General features: G+C 41.5%; 1 pseudogene; it reads left to right on the forward strand.

Annotated features, from left to right (window-relative positions):
• Positions 1–9230: 9230 nt before the first annotated feature.
• Positions 9231–19402, forward strand: LOC148532223 (kinesin-like protein KIF19; annotated as a pseudogene).
• Positions 19403–22108: the final 2706 nt, after the last annotated feature.

Genomic DNA, 22108 nt, shown 5'->3' on the forward strand with positions numbered 1-22108 from the left:
TGAAATCAATGCAGTGGGATAAAACAGTAAGGGTAAAGGATAATCCCACACATTCATGTTACTTTGCCAAAAATAATCCTGTACATCTGGACAACTGATTCGAACCACTTAGAATTGAAAGAAATCCTGAGGATAATTTTTTAAAGTGGGACGTCTGGACACCAAGAAAAAGATAATATCCCCCAATAAACCCTATAAGACCTATAGAGGGAAAAGAGGAGGTAAACCAAAAATTAAAGAGATATATAAAAAGAAGACAAATATAGTGGATATGAAGAATACCAAGCCCGATATGGGAAAAATCTTCAATCTAAGTACTTATAATCTAACAGAATATGAACTCAAAGTCTTACAAAAGGGTTTCAAATTTGCCCCCTCTGCTGATATAAAGACATGTGACATATACATAGATTTACAGAAGTATATCCATAAATTATGTATAAAGAAATGTTTTCTCTCCAAAAAGGATGAGGGAGGGAGTGATTCACCTCCAAAGGATCAAGTAGCTCCTTTCAAACCTAGATCAAAGTTTTATCCCAAACACTTGAAAAATAGTCATATTGAAAGTTTTTGTTCACTAATAGAAAAGGATATCAAGTCCCTTAAGCCATGCAAAAAGAGAAATATCTCTAAAAAAGAAAAATTAGCAATAGACTCCCTCATGAAAAATGAGGATATTGCTATCAAACCAGCAGACAAGGGGGGAGCAGTGGTAGTGTTAAATAATGGTGACTATATTGAAGAAATTAATAGACAGTTAAATTATAGCTCTACTTATAAAAAAATCAGAAATGACCCAACTGATAAAGTCATAAAATAACAAAATGAACTAACTTCAAAAGCATATAATGATGGAGTCCTAATGATACAGGAGAAGGACTTCATTAATATAAAAAATCCTGCAGTACCAACCATATATACGTATTGCCAAAAATTCATAAACATGCCACTAAACCCCCTGGAAGACCAATCATGTCTGGAGTTAATAGCATAACGTCAAACTTATCTGCTGTGTTAGACCATTATTTCCAACCATTAGTTGTCATTAACAAGTCATATTTGAAGGATACCACAGACACGTTAAAGAAATTAGATTAAATAAAATGGCATAAAGGCCTTTTATTGGCAACAGCAGATGTCCGTAGGTTGTATACGATTATTAATTGGGAGAAAGGGCAAGAAGCAATTAAATATCATCTCTGTAAGGGTACTTATTCAACTGAGCTCAAAGAATTTTTAGTAGATGCCATTTCTTTTATCCTAAAGAACTATTATATTTATTTTAATAGGAGCTTTTATTTACAAATTTTAGGAACAACAATGGGCACCAGATTTGCCCCTAGTTACGCAAAATTTGTTTATGGCCTATTGGGAACATTTCACTATTCAATCGTATCTTGCCCAAGGGGCAAACCTGGTATGCTGGTTCCGTTTTATTGATGATATTTTTTTATCTGGAATGGTAAAATGGAGCATTTAAGTGATTTATTCACAGTTTTAAATAGTAATGATTTTAATATTCATTTGGTTTTTAATATAAGTCCTATTGAAACCACTTTTTTAGATCTTACTATTTATATAGAAAATGATGAAATTTGAAGTAAAATATATAAAAAGGAAACCGACTCTAATTCCTATATAGACCAAACCAGTGAACACCATAGAAAATGGTTGAATAATATTCTGATTGGTCAGTTTTCAATGGCTTAAAAGAATTGTATTCATGAAAATGTAGTCCAAACTGAGATGACGATTATGGAACAAAGATTTTTAGATAAGGGCTATTCTTCAGAAACTTTAAAAAAAGCCAAGACAATAGTCGATGCAACATCAAGAACAGATCTTCTTAAGAAAAAAGAGAAGAAATGTTGAGATTCTGACTATGAATGGTCTTTTATTAGTAAATATGGCTACCATTTTAAATAACTAGAGAAGAGCTTGTCTAAAAATTGGAGGATCTTATTAGAAGATCCAATCTTAAAACATCATTTACCCACTAAACCATCTTTCATCTACAGAAGGGCAGACACTCTTAAGAACAAATTAGTAATCAGTAGTCTAAATTAAATTAAACCAGTAAGTGAGAGAACAAAAGGGTTCCACAGATGGGGTTCTTGTCTTATGTGCAAAAACACAATCAAAGGGAATCCCCTAAAAGAGACCACATCTTTCCTACATAATGATAAAAATTATAAAATAGAGACTTTTATCACATGCCATTTAAGAAATATCATCTACATACTAGAATGTACATGTGGTTTAATTTATGTAGGGAAGACGAAGAGGAACCTAAAAACTAGACTATCCGAACATGTGTATAATATTAGAAAAGGTCTCCTAAATCATCCCCTGTCCGAACATTTCAAAAATGTCCATAATAAATCTGAAATATTCATTAAAAAGTTTTTAGGCATTGAACAAGTGAAGGAAAATTGGAAATGTAAGGACAGTGAAATCATGCTAGCAAAAAAAGAAATGTATTGGACTTTTTATTTGGATACATTATCTCCAAAAGGTCTAAATGCTGAAATTGAACTTAAGTGGTTTTTTGATTAAACTTTTATTTATGTGTTTTAACCTATTTTTTATTTCTATTTATGTTTTTATGTACTTGGAAACCGGAAAATTTAACATCATTTAATTACTTGTCCACCTTCCTGAAAGGTGGGAATTCGAAGTACCACACTAGAATAGAAGGAAGGTGGTACGAACACTAAAAGTTATATCTACATCGTTTAACAACGCCTCTATCCGGTAAACGGGAGTAACACATAAAGATATCTAATGGATGTGAAATGCTGCGAATATGCTCTCTGTGTGATGATCTGGTTTTTAATAAAATTATTTCCGGACTTAACTACAGCACGCACATGTGACTTCCGGTTGTTCCTGGTGACCCGCACATATGACGTCCGCTCCAGTACTTGTGACACGCAGACGTCACTTCCGCTAAACAACTTCCGGTACTTCCGATGACAAGCAATGAATACCTCCAGCTCCATTATCTGTGACACGCAAGATGCTGTTGTTGAAATACAGCCTTTGTCCGGACCTGGGCTTGAATAACACCATCTCACAAACACCGCCTGCCAATTGATGGTATGTGTAGAGGACTTATCCAGTTTTATGATCTGAACTTTTTCTGTTCCATTATTAATTTCGTGTTTTAATCATTTTAATTATTTGAGTGTTGCAATAAATGCGGTATATATTTTTTACCACCATCCTGCTATGTTTTTTTTATCCCATTAATTTGGGTAATTACATATATATCTTGCTGTAATTAGCGCTGGAAAAGGGTTTTTACACAATTCCTGTGCTTTATTGACTTTTTATCAAGTATTTGTGTTTTCACTTGTTCTGAGTATTAACCCACCTGCTGCCTATATTACAGCTAATTGCGCTCCATTTAAATATCTATAAATTACTATTTTGAATTTTAACACAAACCCAAATTTATCATAGTATGCGTCTGACCCAATGGTATGAAACGAGAATCCTTTTGAGTGATCCTCCTATTATGCTGCCTGGTGGGTGAGTGCTGGACATTCTTTCTTTTTTATTTGTTTATTGTCTATTATTGGTGTCTAAGTTTTAATATGTATAGGACAAAATGAACACAGATATTATGTATGCAAACATTTGAAAATGTCCTGGAATATTTGTAGATGTTAAGACACCATATACACTGTTTTTTCGAACTTGTACTGGAAACTTTTTTTATTTATCTCTTACTATGTTGATGTATGGTGTTATTTGCTTCAATAAAAATAAAATAAAAAAAGTCCTAAAAAATATGATATAAAAATCTTAATATACAATCAAATACTATAACAAAAAAATCAAAACTGCTAAAAACAGTGACATAGAAATGTATTATAGATGATGACTCAAATATAATGTTTGCAAATTTTTGCGGAGTCACAACGGCGGTAATATGCAAATGCTAGCTTCAGCCTTCCCCTTGCATACTAGTGTGCGCCGGACAGTGAAAGCTCTGAGACACCCACTTTCAATGTCCTTCAACAGTGCAAATCCGCTGGTGTCTCCACCATTAATGCACCATCACGTTTACCATCGACAATTGCACCAGCCTATGGCTGGCACGGTGTCTCCTTCTTAGCGATGACTAAACATGGCCTCTGTGGCTCTTTGTCTGAGATCGCAGCCACTTTCACTGGCATGCTTGTGACACTCCCATAGAATGCCCATGAGGCAGACTTTTTTTATTCACACACTTCAGGCCACCCCCAGTCACCAACCCGATGCCTATGTGTTTGCCTCACCGGTTGTAATGCCAGTGCCTCCGTACACAACAGCGGACTACGCATTCACTCGGGGGAACGCTTGCACCATTGGGGTTTTCAGGGCTTTTTCAAGCCTGTGCCGCAGAATCATTAAACTGTACAAGCATCGACATGGCGTGCAGCTCCGAAACAGGCTCTCAATGTTCTGAATAATGCCTTCCAAAGCACAGCCGAGCACAGGGACGCCCACTGCTGCCTTCTCATATCCGTATGACGACGTGCAACAACATAAACATCGGTACCATCGATGCACAGCAGGTAGCTATGCTTCATCTGAAGCAGGTCTGACCAGCCACAGGCACGGAAGCTCTCCTGACAGGCACTGAGCTCTTGTGCTGCTAAAGAGATCGCAGTGTCTAATTTATGCACGCCCATGAAACGGCGTTTAAACAATCAGACATGCCTGCATTTTGCTAACCCCCCCTGTTATCAACCCCAAACGCTGACTGTCTGTTACTCACTTTGCTAATTCCACGTAAAAATCGTCATTGCGTCCGTCTCTAAATCAGGCCCACTGTGCGTTAACAATCGGAAGGCATGCACAGTGCGAGTTAGAGGCAAACGAAAAATTTGCTCCATTACATCAGTCATCGGCTGCGTGTGCAAGTCTGGATTAACCCCTGAATGTTTCACACTGATATTTATTTCAGCTGTAATGGAAACTGGTCTGCCGTCCATGTAGGTATTGGAGCGTTACATGATGCATTCAATACCTACCCAGAGCGCGGGCTTCTTTTAAATTGAGATGGGACTCCACGATACTCTGACATAAATATCAGTGTAATATCATCTGTATTTGTAGTCTGGGCTAAATCTAAATGTGCCTGCCCAGCCTCTGGATGGACATGCGCATATTACTGGAACTCCTCACTGCAGCCTAAGGGGAGATCTCAGCACTCGTGAAACAACATGCGACTGCAATGATATGCTAATCCACTTTGATTGCTATGCCATCACAGCACAACATTAGGACGCCCATCTTACCTTACACACATCCGTAATACTTAGCAAGACTGTGAAACCATCGGTAACATCGAGTACCATCGCAGCCTCACGCACACTTGCACAAGCTCTGACCTTACTCAGGAACTGCTAACCTCATTGCACACTGTGAGTACACAAGCTGCGTAAGGAATCGCAGTGGATAATTTATTTACGGCCATGCAACAGCGTTCAAACACACTGGCACGCCTGCGTTTCGCCGGCCTGTCACCACCCCCCTGTCACCACCCCCAAATAGTACTTCCTGTCAATCACTCTGCGATGGGTCTGCGTAGTGACTGCGTTCGCCGTTTCCATCGCAGTGGAGTGTTTGTGCACTGCGATACATATGTATGTGCCGAACGCAACAATTGGCCGGTTGCGCGCACAATTGCAGTTGTGATCCTTGCTGAATCAGGCCCATAATTCCAAATCATTAAAAAAAAATGCTAAATAAGCAGTAAGCCATGAAAAACTTACACGTGGAAAAGTGTTGGATTAGTTGAAATAAGCATCAAACTCATGATATGAAAGAACCAATTACAGTAAACTGCTAACCAGTAACCACAGACAGAAATTAAGCATACATGATTTTCTAATTGCCAGCTTCTTGGCGTTAAATAGTTTATCTGTCCAGTACTGTCATGTTGAATGGTAGCTGCATCCAGTGTCATTGAAACAGAGTTTTATATGATATTAAAAGTTCATTGTTAATCACTGCTAGGTGATGAAAAGGCATGGGTGTGAAAAATATCAATTATCCAAAAAAGCACTGGAACAAAAGGTTTCTGTTGTGAGTCTATTGTCCAGCAATTAAATATGTGTTTCTGCAACCAATTCCCCGTCACCACCCCCAATCGCTCACAGGCTGTCAATCAGTCTGCGACGGATTACCATCTGCGATTCTGCGTGTGTAATTGCAGTGCGATTACAGTGCACGCACAGTGCGGTGCATACGCATGCGTAGTACTGAACAATTGGCCGATCTGTGGGCCTGATTCACCATGGATCGCTATTGCAATAACGTATGCAGATCAGTCGATGGTGCGTACTGCACAAGCGTATGCAGCGCAGTGCGTGTGCGTGAGTTAGCATTGCGAACTTAGAAATTACTCAAGCAGACTGAAAGCCATTGCAGAGTGAGTGACAGGCTGTGAGCATTTGGGGGTAGTGACGGGGGAGTGGTTGCAGAAACGCAGGCGTGCCTGTCCGTTTGAACGCTGTTTCCTGGGCATGCATAAGTTAGCCCCTGCATACGAAAATTGAGTATTCATTGCCTTCAACAAGACTGGGAGTTTCTGCGGCAGGTTAGGGCTGCTGTAATTCTGCTTGAGAGGCCGATGTTACGCGATGTTACTGATGTATATGCAGGACTGCAAGGTATTACGGATGTGAGATAGCGGTAGCAGGAGGTAGTGGGCTTCTCTATGCTGGCTGTGCGATGGCTTTGCGATTGCATTCATTAGCGTAATCTCTGCTGCGATCGCAATAGCGATCCATGCTGAATCAGACCCTGTGCATGTAGTTACAATTACATACACTGCTGAAAGGCCCATGGTCAGGAAAGCAGAGTGAGAGCCTATGGCACTAGTAGACCCCTGGTCAGGAAAGCAGAGTGAGGGCCTATGGGACTAGTAGACACCTGGTCAGGAAAGCAGAGTGAGAGCCTATGGCACTAGTAGACACCTGGTCAGGAAAGCAGAGTGAGGGCCTATGGCACTAGTAGACACCTGGTCATGAAAGCAACGTGAGGGCCTATGGGACTAGTAGACACCAGGTCAGGAAAGCAGAGTGAGGGCCTATGGCACTAGTAGACACCTGGTCATGAAAGCAGAGTGAGGGCTTATGGGACTAGTAGACACCTGGTCAGGAAAGCAGAGTGAGGGCCTATGGGACTAGTAGACACCTGGTCAGGAAAGCAGAGTGAGGGCCTATGGCACTAGTAGACACCTGGTCAGGAAAGCAGAGTGAGGGCCTATGGCACTAGTAGACACCTGGTCATGAAAGCAGAGTGAGGGCCTATGAGACTAGTAGACACCTGGTCAGGAAAGCGGAGTGAGGGCCTATGGCACTAGTAGACACCTGGTCAGGAAAGCAGAATGAGGGCCTATGGCACTAGTAGACACCTGGTCAGGAAAGCGGAGTGGGGGCCTATGGCACTAGTAGACATCTGGTTAGGAAAGCAGAATGAGGGCCTATGGCACTAGTAGACACTTGGTCAGGAAAGCGGAGTGAGGGCCTATGGAGTTAATAGACATAAAATGTAGCTTTGGTTTCCAAATTTCCTGGTGATTGCATGTTACACCCCAGAAGAAGGGCCAAATAGAATTGTTAGCTCCATGGTCCCTGACACATGTAGGACATGCATCCAATGTTCCCATACAAGCTTCAAACTCAATTACCTGTAAGAGGGCATAGACATTTAATATTATGTCATCTACTAATGCATACTATGATATATCTTCAAACTCATGATTACCAGTCATTTTCTTCACTTAAGTGAATGCAGTTTCCCTATCACAGTCTTTTTTAAATGAAAGTTTCAGAATATGCTATTTATTATGCTATTTTGGCCCATTAAAATAATTAACGAAAAATGTACAAAATGTGAATAAATGGAGTGTAAAAATAGAGTGGCTTTGGGTTATACAGTTAAACATTTCCTTTTATTTTGATCTGTGTTCTGTAAATTTGGTATGCAGGAGGAATGAAGAGATCATTTTCCTAATTATCACTTCCACTTTGTAGCAATGTATTATTCTTCCTCTTTGAAAGACAGATACATTATTTATGGCAGTGTCTAGTCTTTGCACAGCTATCAATTTCTAAAGCCTGACTTCAACTTTTGCTGACTTCTGCTGCTGCGCTTCCCAGATATAAAATGCTGCGGGGGGGGGGGGGGGGGGTTGCAGCTTATATTTTTGTAACTGTAAAATTTAAATGATGCAAAGAAAATGATGCTAATGGAGCATACACACGGTCAGATTTGTCAGACTTGTCAGATTTGTCAGATGAACGATTGAACGATTTGAACGATTTGAACGATTTTACCAAAGTTTTGAACGATTTGAATGATTTGAACGATTGAACGATTTTTGACTGCATTAAAATGAATGGAATCGTCCAAGTCTGACTGCAAACACATCAGATGTCAGATATCGTTATCTGACAAATGGGAACGCGCATCGTTGATCGTCCATCGTTCAGGTATGTCAGATATGTCAGATTTTCCTTCAGATATGAACGACTGGACGATTTTTAAATCGTTATCGTTCATATCTGAAGGAAAAATCTGACCGTGTGTATGCACCATTAAAGTAAAGAGAAGAAGTGGCAAAGGGCTGGTGGGAGAACCTGTTAATTCTCTAATGTTTTACCAATTTAAATGATATTTTGGCCAACTCTCGTTCACCCACCTTCCTAATTGGTCTGCCCCTGGCTGTGTTTGACGGCTGTGGAGTTCAGTGTTAAGGTCAAAAAGGTCCCAAATAGTTCATAGACAACTTTGTACACAATGTGGATGTGCTACGGGCCCTGTCAGAGAGATAAGGGGGATTCATAGTCTAAAAAAATCACAAGACCACCCTGAAGCGATGTCATGTTCTCCTATTGTTTGGAATGTGAACATCATTTATCTCCACTTGTTCTTCAGCAGGGGGGCCTAGATTCGAGGTTGTAGCAGGGCCAGGTGCCACATATGTACAATACTAAAATGAACTAGCATGGCAGTGACAGTACATGCAAAAAAGCAAAGAAAATCACAAAGGACAGCTGTCCCATGCAATAAAAGAACTTCCTAGTTTATGACCCAGAAGTCCTTCTGTGCACGTGTTGAGTGACGCACGTGACGTGGGGGGTGCTGGGTGGGATCCGATTGGATCCCTCGCATGGGGACTTGCGAATAGATGCCCAAAGGCTGCTATTGGGCACTGCCATCCAAAGATGGCGTTGCCCACAGCATCCAGGCCCCGGAATGTATCGAATGTATTGGCCCCATTTGAGTCATTGGGGTAAAATTTACTGAGAATCGAGATTGGTCGAGATGCCAATCTCAGGAGAGTTTAGACATGATTCTCAACTCGCAAATTGAATAAAAGCAAAGTCGGGTGAGTTTGAGGGAGATTTCTCTCTTCTCACTCGTAAAACTCGGGTGAGATAGCAAACTCAAATCTTATCACCATCGGGCAACTCAGAAGTACTTTTCACCTAAAAGACACATCATGCAAATTTACCAAGAATCGAGATGACAATCTCGGGTGAGATGACAGCAAACTCTCTGCCAAGTTGAAGTTTTAAACACTCACCTCCAGAGCTGCGAGTTTGGCTGAAACATACACAAATCATTGTGATTTGTGCATGTTTCTGCCTGTAAATATTTTAAATAGGTTATATTTAAAAAAAAAAAAAAAATGAGGTAAGGCCCCCCCCCCCCCAAAAAAAAGGCTAACTATCCCCGGAGTTGCCAGCCTGTCCTGGTACCTAAAATTACGGGGGACAAAACGAGTAGGGTTCCACCGTAATTTAGGTACCAGCACCAGGCTGCAGGGCCAGTCCTGACTTTAATTATAGGGGGAAAAAAAATTGTGTAACGGTCCCCCTATAATTAAAACCAGCACAAGACCCAAAATGGCTGGGCTGTAATGCCACAGCCTGGAGACCCTATTACCAGGGCTCTGTAACCAAAGCATTATCAGCCCAAGCCGGTCAGGCCAAGTCGGGGATCTCAGGGGCTGTGGGGATCCCCCCAAGAAGGCACCCCCCCCGAAATCCCAGGCTTAGTCTGAAGCCCAGGGCTCTTCTCCGCACCCCTGGAGCATTGGGTACAGGGGTAATAAAGTGAAAAACAGAATGAAACTATTGTATTTTACAATGGGATTACAGGTGCCGGCATGCCAGCCCTTTGGCAGTTGTGGAACTATATTAGTGAGATATAATTGTTAAATACAGCAGATCTCACTGTGAAAAACGTTATTGAACAGTGGAGACTGGTACAAAATAAATATACATTTCACCAAATGGCATTTTATGAGGTGAAGTTAATTTTGTTGCAAATCAGTTAAGAATATAAGACTCTTAGTACAACAAACTTCTGCCTGGTTATTGGCACATGCTGGCAGCAGCTGAAGGATACTGTTACCATTGACTAATAACCACTCGGTAGTAGCAACAATTGTGCAACATATTATTAGGTGGCAATATTAACAAATTATAGAAGATTACACACATACTGTATGCACCTTACTGGGAGATATGAGACACAATACTCTCTATACCTCTGAGTGCCACTCAACTAATCTGGCAATTTTGATTATGTTAATGCAGAAATAGTTATGTGTGTTTATGTCAAATGTTAACACTCATGATGAGTTAATAACTATGTATCCCTAATTAATTTGTTCTCCCCATCAGTTACATTTGAACTCTCTGGGCCACTTTATGCTATATACACTTAACAATTGGTTGTGGAGTTCAAGATTATATTAGACTCCACTGAAGGCATAGATATTAATTAAAAGTTAATTCACATTTATTAATATACTTCTACCCTGTCCAGATATATGGCATTACCCTATATTTTCAACAATTCAGTAGTGGACCTGACTTTTTAATTGTGCTTAATCATATTGCTGATAATATCATAAATATTTCATACTACATATATTTGTTGTATAATAACATTTATTTTAAACCTTCTATTTTTCACTGTGTAATCCCCCCAAATTGGGGTGATATTTAATATATTATGAAATAAAAGTTATATTTTATATGTTATCAATTTTTTCTTTGTGCGCCCAGAAAAACAACCCCTTACTCCTTTTTTTCAGTATTTTGAATATTATTGTTAGTAAGGTTAATAACACTGTAGGAACAAAAACAGGCCCAAATCATTTGATTTTAGCTGTTTTTATAATTTTTTGATACAAATACAGATCCAAAACATTTACTATGATGGGTAAGGATCATGAGCCCGGAGTAATATTTTGCACCCAGAAGGACATGTTCAAGGCCATTGAGGAGACTGGAAGGAGAGAGAACTTCGCTGTGTCATTGTCTTATGCTGAGATCTACAATGAGAGAGATCTGCTAAGACCTTCCTCTGGGTCATTGGCCCTCAGAGAGGATCCCTATGGCAATACCAAAATAGAAGGGATTGCTGAGTTCTCCCCTAGCAGTCCTGCAGAGGCCATGGCGTTGCTGAAGAAGGGAAATAAGCGGCGCTCTCAGGCAGCCACGGCCGCCAATAAGACTCCATCCCGCTCCCATTCAGTGTTACAGGTCACCATAAAGTAGACGTGCTATAATGGAGTGTGCACAGGCAGGCTGTACATGGTAGACCTGGCAGGATCAGAACGAGCAAGCCAGACTAAAGGTGCCCACACACATGGCGATGTACACACGATCATCCGATGTGTACGATTTCCCTTGAAACTCTCCCCGGCAGCTCTGCACACGATCTCCACACGATCTGCACACGATTTGGTGTCCAATCTTCATACGATCTCTCCTGCATCCAGACTTTCACAGTGCATCGCCTCCTAGATTGTCAGATCAACCCTACTGCACGGCAGATCTGACGATGCGATGTGCGACCAGCGGGGACGCGCATCGCATCGTGATCGTGAGTGGGGACTCACGATTTACTCAGGATTTAGCCATATTCTACATGATCTGTCGTTCCAATGTGTCGGAATCGGCCAGATTGGGTAAATATCGCTATGTGTGTGTGGGCAGCATGAGAACAGCGGCCAGACCATGAGAGAAGGTGGCTACATCAACTGCTCCCTTCTCGCCCTCAGAAATTGTATCATGGCGCTACGTGAGAGACCTGGCAGCCATATTAACTATCGGGACAGCAAGTTGACCTGGCTGCTTAAGGGCGCACTGAGGGGCAACAGCAGGATGGTAATGATCACACACATCAGCCCAGCAGACAGTGCGTATGAAGATTCTCGCAGTACACTGATGTATGGGAGCAAGGCCAAGAACATCAAGACATGTGTGGAGAGTGTCACAAACTCTCGGATGGAATGTGGATGCTACCCGTATTCAGGGAATTGGCTATACCTATTCCTGAGTCTAATGTGCCGGCGGTTTTCACCAGGGAAGAAGGTATGGACTTGGCTGTGTCTGACAAACAGGTTGCGGCCCTCCGGTTAGGTTTCCCTACACAGGTTCTGGCGAACTTGGTTGGTATGCAGGAGACTTTAGTGTAGTCGACAAGCCGGGTCAGAACCAAACAGACAAGACGATACCAGGGAGCAGACATAAACGGTCACAGGGAATAGCCGAGGTCAGAACCAGATATCAACGCAGAACCAGGGGTCAGGCAGAATCAGAGTCACGAACAAGCCAAGGTCAGAACCAATAGTCAGGATATGCACAGGAACGCTGGAGTATGGTAATGAAGCCTATACTCTGGCACTGGAGTGCTCCCAGGAACTTCCTTTTAAAGGTCAGAGTTCAACCACAGCCCCAATCAATACTCCCTATTCTAGCACCTGCCTCTTTAAATCTTATGCAGAGCGGCACGCGCGCTCCTATGGGAGCCGTGGCCACCTGCACACAGCCGCCGGAGGAGGGGAACAGCTGACAGCAGTTGCCGGAGATCTCCCACCCGCTGTCCCATGCCAGCCTGGACCCCAGCGCCGCCGGACCAGGTAAGCAAGACCTGGATTCGGCGACGCTGTGACAGAGAGGAACCGTGTCTGTGTCCCCTCCAAGACCAGTGAGGGCAGCAGAGGAAACAAAAAAGACACTCGTCCTCCAAAGCCCGACCATAAGAACAGTGCGCACAGCGCCAGGGACACTGGTGTTATGAGCCGCACCGCAGGTTCACGGCATAAATTGCCACCCATGGTCCCTATCCCAGAGAAATACCTGGCTGCATTTGAGGTGGAGAGTAACCATGTCTGTGTCCTCCACAAAATCCCTGAGGATGGCAGACAGTTCAATGTGCAGCTGAAACCTGTCCTCAAGAGCGGGACCATGAGAACACGCATAGTGCCCGGGACATTGATGTTATCAGACACACCGCGGGTTTGCTGCATAAATACAAAAAAATAAATGCAACCATATTCATTATGCCACTGGGAGTTGACTTTATTATTGGTAAACAGCTAAAATAACAAAAATTGTGTCAGTGTCCAAATATATATGGACCTAACTGTATGTTTGTATAATTATACTGTATGTGTGTATAATTATACTGTATGTGTGTATAATTATGCTGTATGTGTGTATAATTATACTGTATGTGTGTTTAAATATTCTGTATGTGTGTATAATTATGCTGTATGTGTGTATAATTATACTGTATGTGTGTATAATTATGCTGTATGTTTGTATAATTATACTGTATGTGTGTATAATTATGCTGTATGTGTGTATAATTATACTGTGTGTGTATAATTATGCTGTATGTGTGTATAATTATACTGTATGTGTGTATAATTACACTGTATGTGTGTATAATTATACTGTATGTGTGTATAATTATTAGGCTGTATGTGTGTATAATTATACTGTATGTGTGTATAATTATGCTGTATGTGTGTATAATTATGCTGTATGTGTGTATAATTATACTGTATGTGTGTATAATTATGCTGTATGTGTGTATAATTACACTGTATGTGTGTATAATTATGCTGTATGTATGTATAATTATGCTGTATGTATGTATAATTATACTGTATGTGTGTATAATTATGCTGTATGTGTGTATAATTATACTGTATGTGTGTATAATTATGCTGTATGTGTGTATAATTATACTGTATGTGTGTATAATTATGCTGTATGTGTGTATAATTATGCTGTATGTGTGTATAATTATACTGTATGTGGAGCTTATTTCCAAATGGTACCAAATTCCCCCAAAATGTTAATTGAGTTCTGGATGGCAGCACATTGTTAGCTAGGTGTAGAATATTACTTCCAGATCCAAACTACTGATTTGCTCCAAATACCTTTGGTACAGGGCTTGGGAAATGGCATTTTATAGCAATAAGTACCACATCCAGACAGTGTTTCATAGCAAAAGGTACCAAATCGTGTCCCAGCACCCATTACCACTTTCATCCACCCTATCAGCTGTCATAAAGATCTTCCCACTCAGCACCTATCAACCTATTCACCCATTAACACCCCCACTCATCACCTAATAACTTCCCCCCACCCCACATACACACAGACACATATATACATACAGACATATATATATACACACACACATCAATTCTCCTCACCCATATGAAACCATACTGTGATGCTAAATCACGTACATCAGAGTGTTTTGTGATAGTTGTACCTCTCAGAATAAGAACTTATTATTGTTTTTCATGTTTTGTGTAATTTCATCTCAGTATGGTTTTAAAATTGAGTCTTTTTTTTTCCTGTCCCGTGTGCCTGCAGACAGATCATTTGGCAATGTGGAGATAAAGCTTTGAAAAATTAAAAATATCCTTTTACCCGAGAAGTATGATGCAGTATTTGCGAGTATTGGGATCGATCACATTCTAGGATCACAGTTTAAATGGATGAACTGGCAAGAAGTAGCATCATTTTCAGTATCAAACACAAAGAAGGTTAAAAATTAGTGAGGCTAAAAGACTGACAATTCAGGCAAAATGGTTGGTCTTTTTTTTCTGCTTATAAGGCCCGATTCAGATTTGGGAATAGAGTAAGAGAACAAGTAACCGCACACCTGGACAAACCATGTTGCAATGCAAGAGGCAGTGGCAAATGCAGGATTTCTAGAGGGGAGTTTCCAAATGCCAGTCCATGAAGAGGGCATACTCAGCACTTATTCAGCTTTAAAGTACATCATACAAAATGTTTTGAACATTTGTGTGTCATAATTCCAGCATATACAGGATCAGTGATCACAGTAAGCCATTAGATGTGGCAGTAGGCCATCCTGCCTGAGCTAAATGTTTTTGTTTCAGATGTGGGCACCATTCCAGAGTATGGGAGCGAGTCCGGGAGTCTGGGGAAGCACCAGAAGAACCTAGCACTGCCCTGGACATATATGTACATATTGGTCTCATTATGCACTGGATAGTGTATTATTATATGGTATTAATAATTAACCCTATTGATGGTCTATAGCAGTGCATCTCTAACAGTGCATGTTTTCCATATCTCCTGGTTGATGCACAGGTGTATTTATTACAGGCTGACACATGTTAAAAGATCCACAGGGGGTGCTAATTATTTCATTTGTGATACTGAGAAGAACATGCTGCACTAGTAATATTCTATTATATTACTATTTCTATTGTGTTCATGGTGTGTTTGCTGGGGAGGGGGGCTTTCCAGGCAACCGGAAACCCCCCTGCGTTTGCCTAAGAGAGGTGCACTGCAAATACATGCAGGGTAAATACTGGCTGCTTTTGCATGTAGCCCACAAATGTTGGACAGCTTTATTTTACACTACAGTTTAGATTTCAGGTTGGACACCTCCCTCCCAAATCTAAATTTCTCTGCACATTTTACACCAGCCCCACCTGCACTGCAGCATGGTATAACCAAGGGGCACAGTTACTAGCAATATCGTACTCTATTCCCATAGTGTGGAACCTGTCTGTCAACACAAGATGATAAGGTGGGGATTGAGGTATGATCTAGTTTTGATAGCAAACATAAAGGAAGTGCAGTGTAAGAGTCACGTGCAAGAGGTTAAAAGAAATATATGGTGGCACTGCTAGCATATAAACACATTGAGGGTAATACAGAAGTACAAGAAAATGATGGCAATACCTCAGATGTCTATGGTGACTGAATAATATCATTGTGTTAATTGTGCAGAGAAAAAAATAATATATGATAACAGAAAAGTGATCTTACTTTTAACTTAAAAATAAACTATATAGAAGGGAATACTTGCTATTCAGTAACATGATAAATAATAGTTACAGTCAAATGTTCATTTTAGTGTTATGAACTACTTGTACATGTATTTTAAATTGAACATTCATGCAAAAGTACCAAATGTACTTGCTGAATAACTCTATAATAAAGTATGAGAGGTCACTTCATTAGCATATCCTCAGCGTGTTTTCCTCCATTGCTGTAAAACTTGTTCAGAAGGATTCTCTCTCTCTCTCTCTCTCTCTCTCTCTCTCTCTCTCTCTCTCTCTCCCTCTCTCTCTCTCCCCTCTCTCTCTCTCCCTCTCTCTCTCTCTCTCTCTCTCTCTCTCTCTCTCTCTCTCTCATACTAATACAAAAAAAGGCACTCACCAAATCTTCAATGAATTAGCCAGCAAGGTTTATTTCACCACACTGTAAGTTGTCATGGCGACGTTTCAGTCCCTTGAGATTGAGACCTTTTTTAGGACACCCTCTCCATCAGTATAACATCCACCACCTCAAGGATCAGTGAGGACAAATAGCATAATACCGCTGTTACACCTGTGACTTCCCTGTGTCTGGGTAAGCTGTACCACGTGTGGACTAACCGCCACCAGCACCAATAACAGTGGTACATATTTAGCACCACATGTACCTTGGCCAAGTATATTGTGTCCTGGCGTAGCAACCTGTCTGGAGGACTACTGTACCCAGCACCTCCACTCGCACTTCACACTCCGCTGACAGGTCATAGGCTCCAGCATTGTGTTTATGCTAATAGCCACTCTAGCAATAGGTTATGGGGTCAGAGTGTTGTCACAGATATCATTATCCTGATGTCACTCTGGTTTCACCTAGTGCCAACATCTATTCATAATTTGGCCTCTCGGATCTCTGTCCAGATTGAGATTATCAATAAAAGTTATTCCAGCAAGAAAGCAACATATCCCTTACTAGTCATGCTCTTTACAACACAAATAAAAAGAAATGTGTCTTCGCGGTATATTTACTAAAGTGAGGGTTTTTAGAAGTGGAGATGTTGCCCATAGAAACCAATCAGATTCCAGCTATTATTTTCTAGGGGGTGCTAGATAAATGATAAGTAGAATCTGATTGGTTGCTATGGGCAACAACTCCACTCCTAAAAACACCCATTTTAATAAATAGGGATGAAGTCAGCATCCTGGCGTGCGGAATGCCGACGGGTGAAATACCGGCGACGAAATCCCGACAGCGTCGGGATCCCGGCACTAGAATCCCAACCGCCAGCATTCCAAAGGTAAATATCGGGCGTTATGGGGAGGGTTAGGGTGCGGGGTTAAGGTTAGGCATTAGCGGGAGGGTTAAAGTTAGGGACTAGAAGGGAGGGTTAGTGTGCGGGGAGGGGGAGGTTAGGTTTAAGCACCAGGGGGGAAGGTTAGGTTTAGGCATTGGGTAGAGAGTGTTAGGTTTAGTGTGCGGGGAAGGGGAGGTTAGGTTTAGGCACTGGTGGTGAGGGTTAGGTTTAATGGTTAGTTTTACCTTCTTTCCTTATGGGTGTCGGTATTCTGACTGTTGCGATGCCGCTGTCGGCATTCTGACCAGCAGCATCCCGACCGCCGGGATCTCATACCCAACCATATACCCCTTCTTGTATAAAGATGTTTGTACATGTGTGTTTACTGAGCTTTATATAGTAAAAAGTAGAGTGAAACCCTATTTGTAGTGTTATAAAATGCTCTGTGCACATTTAGTAAATGGGAAAAGGAGAAATTCAGGATGGAGAAAGCAATGGCTGAAGGAGAGGTGAAGAAATGTTATTGCTGGATGTAAAGCAATGTAATAGACTTTAATAAGCCACTCCTCAGGGATATTTATGTACCTGTAACCTGCAACCTGCTATAATAATAATATGATCCAATGAGATCATTATCTCTAAGCCGGACATAACCTGAGTAGATGATTTCCCAGAAATAAGATCTTATCAGTTAATGGATATAAAATACACGTTTGTGTTTAAGCTACAATCATGTTATTTCTGGATTTGTGAGATGACAAGATCATGTCACAAAGGATGAGCTCCTGGCTTTCACACAAAGTCTCTCTTGTTGTCCTCCCTGCCTGGCTTGCAGGTCTGGATACTGAACTTTGGCCTGGCTTGGCTGCCACAACTTCACTCAAACAGAGTCAGAGATTGGTGGTCCTCCCTGCCACTTGCAGGTCTGGACACTGGCCTCCAGGCACACTGGACTCTATAGCTGCCTCAGTCTTCCTTAGATTGGTTTCACATGCAGCCTGGTCTGCCTCGTTAGCCTTCCCTGAGCACTGTACACAAGGCAGCCTCTAGGTGCGGTCACATTTCCGATTTCTACCCTGTGTGGGTGGATCCCTCCAGCACCACACAGAATCCATGGCTCACTATCACCGCCTAGCTTGGTATTGACACACTATCTATCTATCTATCTATCTATCTATCTATTTATCTATCTATATATATATATGCGCTGTATATATTTGACTTATCCAACTTGAAATAAAAAGAAGGCATTGAGCCATTCCCCTCTGAAATGCTGCTTTCCCAAACCACACATAAGCTAATAGTGTATAGGACAACAATGCTGATGGTGGACAGATATGTATTAAGGTAAAAACATAGACGACACCATGATTGAGGTTGATGTCTAGGGTGTTTACTTGGCAGCCTAATTTAGTGTTGCACATGGAATATGGGCTTTTTGCTTATCTCTCGTGAAAGGGAATGAATACTTGTATTGTGCTTTGCCAACCGACACTTATACGAAATTGTTAATAGCTTCAGAAAGCAAGAGAGAGAGAAAAAGAAAAAAATGTTGATGAAATGCAGAAAAATGCAATTATTTATTAATGTGAACATAAAAAGTAAATTAAAACAAGGATGATAAGAAACATGATGATAGCTTAAAAATGACAAAGGTACATACTGTATGTACTACAGAAAACACACTAACACTGTACTGTACCATAAGTCATTACATTTTCTGTGAAACAATCCTATTGGTACAGCAGTTGGCAATGGAATCCCTGGATCAGTAGCTGGGACCGTTATTGTGAATGGGAAGTAGGAAGCATGTTTTTTTTTTTTGTATTTATAGTCAGGGTTATTCTCTGTGTTCTGTACAGATCTCAGCAGCGCTCCAGGCAGTGATGTGGAAAACAGGAATGGGATATTTGGAAATGCTATAAGGGATTGGCAGAAAAAGCAACATACCGTACAGCTGACGGCCAGCTGTATGCAGTTATCCTAGAACTGTCCCTTCACAAACCCACAGACAGCTATGCCAGTCTCTTTAATCATCTATCAACAAACAAACATAGTACGTGATGGTTCTCTGCTGAAATCAAGCTGACGGTCCAACGTAAACAGAAAGGGACAAAACATGGGGTAATGATGACACATCTCCAGCGTCAGTGCCCAAAAATTCAGAATGATCCAGAGCACAGTCTGTCATACCCCATGGGCCTGAGTCAGTGGTGAACATGCAGATGTTTTCGCAGATGAGCAATTATTAGTGGCCTGAGCATGTGTATGAGTCACACTGAGTATGTGCCACATTTCATTACCATCGTCTGTCGCAATGAGGACCTGGACGCAATGTGATTGGCAGCCAGGGAACATTTGAGGATGGAGGAGTGGCGACTCAAACGCAGATGTGTAGGGATCATATCAGGGGCATGTCGCAGTACGATTGAAGTAAAAATAGTTCCAATGTCTCAGGGCACGATTCAGAACCGTTCACTAGCAAGCGTTCGCTCGTAGCTGTCGATGTTTTGCAATATGCGCATGCGTATTCATCGCAGTGCGCGTGTGTGAACTAGTCCGAGCGATCAGGGAGCAGTTGCTCGTCGAGCACAGACAGCCCAGCAGAGTGAGTGACAGGAGAGGCTGTTTGTGGGTGGTAACAGGGGCTGACCACTAGAAACGGGAGAGTGGGGGTGCGAACGCAAGCGTGTCTGAGCGTCTTAACGCTGTTTCAGAGGCGTGCATAATTAAGAGGCAGCCTCACAGTACACGTCACTTGGCTGAAATTTACACTGAAGTGCTTGCAGTGCTTGCGGGAGGGTATAGTCAACGTCAAGTGCGGCGTTCGCTTCCGATGGTACCCGGCATACACTTTCTGGAGATGTCATGCGCTAGTGGGAGTCTTAGGACAGGCTGATGGGTGTCTGCATACACAGAGTGATCGCACGCCAAGACATACTGGGCGTACTTATGGCTTGCTGTGCGATCGCCTGCCTTGCCGTCACTTAGCCAAATTTGCATACGCTGGGAGCAAGCGTACGCATCTAGCGAGTCTGAATCGAGCCCTCAGTTCCCACAGCCATTCTGCACTACCATAGGGGTGCCCAGATGGTCATTATCAACCGATGTTCATCCAATGGTTGCAACCGTACACAAGTGGCAGACTTGAGAAGAAGCCAATGGGTGTCTCAATACCATGCTAGATGGCTGCGACATCTGCATATTTTCTCAAACGCGCTGCGTACAGGATCGCAGATGAGAAGCCATTTGCTTCCACCACTGAATCAGGCCCCAAGTTCAATCATGTGGAATCACCAAGCACAGGACATCTCTGAGACGGTCTCTGATCTAGAGCAGGTGTCACATACACTGAAATATGAAGTTCCAATGTTTTACCATTGCACTTTATGAACCCTGCAAAAGGGGAAAAGTAGTAGAGATCAGTTCTAGAAAAGTATCTGCCTGGACGTTGGCAACAGTGATTAAGGGGTCTATGTACTAAGCCTTAGAGAGAGATAAAGTGGACAGAGATAAAGTACCAACCAATCAACTCCTAACTGTCACTTTACAGGATGTGTTTGAAAAATGACAGTTAATAGCTGATTGGTTGGTACTTTATCTCCATGAACTTTATCTCTCTCCAAGGGCTATATTTCCATGCTGCACATAGCACCCAATCTGATTCTACCTATCATTTATCTAGCACTTTCTAGAAGATAGCTAGAAACTGATTGGTTGCCATGGGCAACATTTCCACTTCTATAAACCCACCCTTTAGTAAATATACCCCAAGGCTTACTACATAGACATAGACCCTAGAGTCACTGCTGGCAGATACTTCTCTGTGGGTGGTTGCACCAATACTTACAGATAATGGCAGGGGCATTGCTAGCACCCCTACTGTTGTCGTCATCAGCACAAAATGTCTAACATGGCTGTCCTAATGTGGCTTCAATGGTCTCCTCATTCTTGTAACAATAAATAAGTGAAATAAACTTAACTAACATAACTTTACTGAATCCACCGGGAGCTACGTAATGAATTAAATTTGACCAAACTTGGTCTGCAACTAATAACAATTAAGTTGTGAATTCTGTGAAGTGTAAAAACAAAGGAGGTGAAAATTAAAATGAAAGCTGAAAACAAACACCTTCTTTAGTTTCAATTCTCAAATGTGACACCAGAGAGAAACAGCGATGTCTCAGGGGTTGTAGCAGCTATATGGACAGTCAGTTCTTGTAGGAAGTGATGATTTAGATATCAGATCTACTAACTAACTGGATTTATGAATGGATATGGCAAGTTTGAAACAACATACCATCATCTGGTTTAGATGTGATAGTAGCAAGCAACTAGCCATCTCATTGCCTTATTTGATGATGGAAGCCTGGCAACCATTCGATGCTAGGCTTCCGATGTCCATATCTAGCACAGCTGCACATCACTCAAGGTTTCAAGTGAACCTCGAGCTTACTTGAATCTGCTTCTGTTCAAGATTATTTGAACAACAGTTTAATTACATTTAAATTGTTAGAATAAAATATGAACTCATATACAGTATAGAGAGATATCTGAGATATTTAGAATATGCAAACAATAGAAATGGGAACACAAAATCTGGAATCTTGCTTTTTTTTCCAACTTTTATCATTTTCATATGCTGCAAACAAAGCAGCCGCCCTTGAAGTTGAACAATAGGGGTTTACGAGAC

Source organism: Taudactylus pleione, unplaced genomic scaffold, assembly GCF_031769625.1.
Source record: "Taudactylus pleione unplaced genomic scaffold, aTauple2 ptg000081l, whole genome shotgun sequence".
Taxonomy (NCBI): domain Eukaryota; kingdom Metazoa; phylum Chordata; class Amphibia; order Anura; family Myobatrachidae; genus Taudactylus; species Taudactylus pleione.